General features: G+C 48.4%; 1 protein-coding gene across 1 annotated transcript in view; it reads left to right on the top strand.

The window, feature by feature from the left end:
- Nucleotides 1-6,001, top strand: part of LOC102255600 (musculoskeletal embryonic nuclear protein 1) — a 49,631-nt gene that overhangs the window by 1,034 nt on the left and 42,596 nt on the right. The window lies entirely within an intron of this gene.

The following is a 6,001-nucleotide window of genomic DNA, read 5'->3' as shown; positions in this document are numbered from 1 at the left end:
GTATATTTTCTTAGTGCACATCCTTCCCTTCATTAAAGTAACAAGAAGCTTCTGTTGGCTTGTAGGCCTAGGAGTGTCCCTGCGATTGCATTTTGGGGGAAGGGTTATAACTACCCGGATAGCGGCATTAATTCCAAAATGACTTGCTCTCATAACTTCCCCACTGTGCTCAGGGTGGGAAGTTCCTGCAGAAAATACTCCCTCGGCACCCAGAGGGATCCTGCAGCAGGTGCACGTGTCTTGTTAGGTCCAGTGGCTGGAGTAGCCACTTTGCTTGTTTGTAACATGGGGCTTATTTGGGTGAATTCTCCCAGGCTCTAGGTATCTCTGAAGAGACTGTTCATGCACACCACTTTCTTCTGGTCGCCTGGCCTTGATAACTCTTGTAACAAGTGCCCAAGTGTATATGTTTGCCACGTTTTCATTTCAGTCTCTACTTGCCTCGCTATTTTCCTTGCTGAACAAATACCCACTTGTTCCCACAGTAGTAATTTGTGACAACAGAGCCAAAATCAGCTGCTGACTTGGGTGCTTGAACTGTGTGTGTTTTCACGACATTGTGTGTGGGTCCTCACTCCCCTCCCACCTCGCTCCTCCAGCTGGCCTTCCTTTCTCTCTAAGGCAGTGGTTCTTAACTTTCCTGATGCCGCGACCCTTTAATGCAGTTGCTCATGTTGTGGTGACCCCCAACCATAAAATTATTTTCGATGCTACTTCATAACTGTAATTTTGCTACTGTTATGAATCATAATGTAAATATCTGATATGCAGGATGTATTTAGGCGACCCCTGTGAAAGGGTCGTTCGACCGCCAAAGGGGTCATGACCCACAGGTTGAGAACCGCCGCTCTAAGGGAACTGCAGGCTTGGCTGTTATTTTGTTCTCTAACCTAAGCCTTCTTAGCTTAGCTCTGGCTAATTTTTGTGCCTTTGGTTGATGCTGATGGCCTGACTTACTCCCTGGGGTTTGAGACTTGTGATTCAGGGAGGGAAATGTGATTATGACAGGGCAGAGTTCCTCGAAGCTGAGAAGTGTGCCGGTTTGAATGTGTGCAGAGTGAAGGTGCTGGCCCTGCGGGTCTTCAGGGACACACTCGCCGCTTTACTTAATCTTTGTGCAGATCCCACTGTGGTGCATGCAAAGGCCGGACTAGAAAGGGGCCTCTTGGTTAGTGGAAGGCTAGGCGTAGAGGGAGCGTGCGGAAATGGGTGGTAGGTCCTGGGACAGTGATGAGTAGGAGTGATGGGGAGAAGAATTGGAAAGGCTGGAGCTGGGTCTGTCCTGGCCACAGAAATAGAGGTGAGAGCCAGCGCCTTAGTCGCCCACCGAGAAGCAGACAGCAGGCCAAGGAGAACCCACTGACAGGGACCCAGTCAGGGGAGGTCCTTTCTTCCCTCTTAAACTTGGTTCTGGTGAAGTATAACTGTGGGGCTCTACCGTTTTGCACTGGGAAGAGGGGGAATGACTTTGCTGGGGAAACGAAAAGGGAGTGGGGATGGTCTCAGGGAAGTACACCGGCGAGCTGTTTGGCTTTGTCTGAGCTCTTAGTCTTCTAGTCCCAGTGTCGCTTCCTCAGTAGGGCCAGGCTCCCATGACAAGAGTGTCCACTCTGCAGCCCCTGAGCGAGGTCTTGTTAAGATGAGGCCACGCCACCCTTCACCAGTTCCATGGTTATCTTCTTCAAGCATTCTTCTCTCCTGAGCAGTTTGAATTAACAGTCCCTGCTTCTGTGGAGTCATAGTCTTTTCCCTTCCCGTGCTTTCGTCCCCCAGGCAGTGGGCTCAGTGCCTCTCTTCTCGGACACTTCCCCTGGTTCTGGGGGCAGGTACTGTTCCGGTTCCCTGTTGGACCAGCTCCGTTCTATAAAGTGGACCCACTTCTCTGCCAGACATCACTCTGCATCCCTGATTTCAGTGATGCCTCAGACCCCTCTTTATGTTTCTTTTTCTACCCAGAAAAATCACTTTTTTCTCTATTGACAAGTTGCTGTGATTTTTATCCTATCGGGTTTTGTCCTAGAGCAGTGGTTCTCAACCTTGGCTGCACATTAGAATCACCTGGGAATCTTTTTAAAGTCCTGATTTCTGGGCCTCCCAGAAATCCTCCCAGATGAGGCCCAGCAATCAGGATTTTAAAAAGATTCCCAGGTGATTCTAATGTTCAGCCAAGGTTGAGAACCACTGTCCTAGAGGCAGACTTCTCATATGTATTAACATCTTGGAAGAGGAGTTTGATTCTCACAAAGATTTCTCATCCTGGCGCTTGCTTGGCTCGCGGCGTGGGGGTTTTCAGTCGGTCCCGGTCCAGGCGGTTGAGAGTTGGTGTGCCAGGTGATATATGTAACCGATGCTTCAAGCTCCCTAAACATACAGACTATGACAGGCTGCTGTCCGCGGGCATGTCCCAGTGTCGGCATCACCTTGTTGAGTTGGTGAGCCTTCCAGAGGCGCCAGCCAGGAAATCGGAACAGACTCAGAGGCAGGCTTATTCAGGGACTTCCCACTCTGGGCTTTCTGGGGTGCCCCTGAAAGGCACTGGTGTCCTAAGTAGAAAGGAATGCTTTGAACAAGGGGCTTTGTCATGAGCTGCGTGCCCAACAGTTCCTCCTGTTTTGGTGGCTTTGTCTCTAGTCTGTGACTCGATGGAGTCACTCAGACTAGAGTCACAGCAGAATGGAGCTGAGAGCCCCAGAGCCCAGCAGACTGTCCAGCGCAGGGCAGTGGGCCTGCTGGCAGCCAGAGGTCAGGACTGGCCAGGGTGTGTGTGTGTTGGCTTTTGGGGGTGTTTGCTGTCAGGATGTGTGAGTGCAAAGCAAACTCAAGCCTCCTTCACTGTGTCCAGCGTTCTGGGCTGAAGTGTAAACAGAATTGGTTTCTCATAAAACAAGCATTTTGAGGGCTTGGATGAAGCACCCTGCCTATTTCCATGTTATGGACACGGGGACGAGCCAGCTGGGAGAAGGTGTCCGGGTTTTACAAAAACACTGCCGGCATTGAGAAATGGTAGCTTTCTTTCCTGAGGCTCAAAGTAACATCACAGAACAGTGGGCCCTGCTTTGAAACCTTAATCTCAAATAGATCCTAGTGTTGTCTCACATGTGAACTGGCCTCCCTGTGTGTTCTGTACACACACACCGAGGTTCCCAACCTTTCCTGGGATCACCTCTTTCCACCCTATCCCAGCTTTTATTTTTAAAAATGTCCAACAGTGGGAAAGATGGTCAGTAATAGTGGTCTGCCCTCCACCTGGATTCAGAAATTGTTCACATTTTGCCACATTTACTTTATCTCTGTATGCTTTCTTTTGGCATCGCACTTTACTTCTAAGAACTTCAGTTGAGTCTCCTAATAATAAAGGCAGTCTTCTACATCACCACAGGTTCATGATCACACATAAGAAAATAAATAACTTCGCCATGACTGGTTTGGCTCAGTGGATAGAGCATCGGCCTGCGGACTGAAAGGTCACAGGTTCGATTCCGGTCAAGGGCACGTACCGTGGTTGCGGGCACATCCCCAGTAGGAGGTGTGCAGGAGGCAGCTGATCGATGTTTCTCTCTCATCGATGTTTCTAACTCTCTATCCCTCTCCCTTCCTCTCTGTAAAAAATTAATAAAATATATTTTAAAAAAAAGAAAATAAATAACTTCATTATATCATCTAATATCCAGTCTATATTCCTACTTCCCCAAATGTCCCAGGTCTCTGGAATTTTCAAGAACTATGATCCAATCAAGGTCCTCATATTGCATTAAGTCACTTACTCTAGCACAGTGGTTCTCAACCTTCCTAATACCGCGACCCTTTAATACAGTTCCTCATGTTGTGGTGACCCCCAATTTCATTGTTACAAATTGAACATAATTAAAGCATAGTGATTAATCACAAAAACAATATGTAATTATATGCGTGTTTTCCTATGGTCTTAGGCGACCCCCAAAGGGGTCGTGACCCACAGGTTGAGAACCACTGCTCTAGAAGAATCTACACACACACACATATATGCACGCACGCACGCACGCACGTACATACGTACATACGTATGTACGTACGTGCGCGCATGCGCGCGTGCGCTTTTCTTTTCAATGGCATTGCCTTCTTGAAGAGCCCTGGCCAGTCGTCTGGCGGTTCCGTTGCGTGGTGTTTGAGCTGTTTGGCTGACCCCTGTGTTTCCTGAGTTTGGTCTGGAGGAGCGATGAGATTCACACAGGCTTTCTTCCTGTCAGAGCGCTCCATAGTCAGAGCGCTCCATAAGCGGCGCTGTGTGCTTCAGAGTGCGTCGCGCCAGGGGGCACGTAACGTCAGGCAGGCCCACGGATAATAAGGTCAGTTACTGAGCTGAGGCGGGAGGTCTCTAGATCTCTCCCTTGTCAAGGTCCATTTTCCTCTTGGCAGATAATAAATGATCTCTGTGGTAGATACTTTGAGATCCTGCGAATATCCTGTCCCCCAGTGAATTTCCCCTCCGTGTCCACCTCCTCCCGGTAAGATAATGAAAACTAGTGATGGCTGCATTGGAGCTCACGGGCGAAGGCACCTGTCTCTGGGCCTGAACCCAAAACACACTCCCTAAATGTCGGCAGCCTTTCCTGCTTCCGGAGTGCCAGCCAAGGCAAAGGGAGAACACCCCTGTGTCCTGCCCCAGGCCGGGCTTGTGCCCACGGGGAAAGCCGGGTGGCTGGTTAGGAGTCTTAATGTTTAGAAACTTTTCAGGTTTTCTAAATGCTGGTTTATCTGGTAGCATTTATTCGTCATGGTGAGCTGCTCCTTTATTTATAATAAAATTTCATTAGTTTGGAATAAAATCAGGGCAAGAGAAAGTCGTCCGAATTGTAGAATAATTTAAGGAAATGCGTTTTTAGCCTTTTCAATACCTGCTTGTTCAGTGTTGCTTATAGGGGCCTGTCACACCTCTGCTGCTGTAATGATCTGTTTAAAATCCTTTGCAATTAGTATCGTATTTACTTGAAGGTGAAGTCGCGTGGACAGAGTTTTACAGGTGGTTACGAATAGCAGGATCCCTGGCTCTGGAACCTGTCTGACCTGCCTTCCATTTCTGCTTCTGCCCTGCAGTGCCCTTGGGCAACCGACCCATTTCTCGAAGCTTCAGTTCCCTCCCCAGCCAGGCGGGGATGATGCTTTTTCTGGGAATGTGGAGATTGGAAAGAATGTCTGTAAAGGAAGCTGGGTCCATGTCAGGCACGTGAGGCCCTCCTAGGTTGGGGGCGATGCCATCATCTGCATTTTTACCATATTTGCATCCAGGAGTTCTCTTGAAGAACTTTTCACGAGTGCTTGAGTAACTTGTTTTCTGAATTAGGTTAAACATTCCCTTTTCGTCTTGTTTGCGTAGCACCTTTCCCTTTAGCCCTCTTTTCACAGACTGCATGATAGTAAAAACCTTATGGCAGCAACACAGTGATTGTGAATTCCGTTAGCATGTACCCACGCCAGGTGGCTTTAGTTTGTGTAATGATCTCCTTTCTTCACCCGGTCCTGGTGGTTTCACAGACAGCGTCTTCCAGGGGCCGTGAGAGGGCAGTGGGTGGACTGGGGCAGGCCACTGATGGCTGATGAACCTGTGTCCGAGTCCCTGGTGTTACTGGCTGGCCTATCTATTTATCTGTCTGATAGATAATAATTTATTTGTGTATTACATTTCCCCTTCCCCCCTTACACCCAATAAGTCCCCTTGAAAGTGGGATTTTTTTTTCTTTTTTAGAAATCTCTGCTTCACTGATACATCTGTCCCCAGCAACTTGGCCGAGAGCCTGGCACATAGCAGGCTCTCCGTAAATAAGGTTGTAACGAATGGAATTGTCTCTATGCTTCCTTTAACCCTAGAGTGCCGGGGAGCGCGATCGCTCTCCTCCTGTCTTTCACCAAAAGTGCCGGAAGCGCTATCAAAGCTTCGAAATGGCGTCCAGTTCTAAGTCTGCTTTTATTAGTGATGATGATATTGCTAAATATGTCAATGTAGTAAAGGTTTCCTTAAGTTTTT

Source organism: Myotis brandtii, unplaced genomic scaffold, assembly GCF_000412655.1.
Source record: "Myotis brandtii unplaced genomic scaffold, ASM41265v1 scaffold316, whole genome shotgun sequence".
NCBI classification, from domain to species: Eukaryota; Metazoa; Chordata; class Mammalia; order Chiroptera; family Vespertilionidae; genus Myotis; species Myotis brandtii.
The sequence above is the reverse complement of the archived record's forward strand: the minus strand, read 5'-3'. Positions and strand labels throughout refer to the sequence as shown.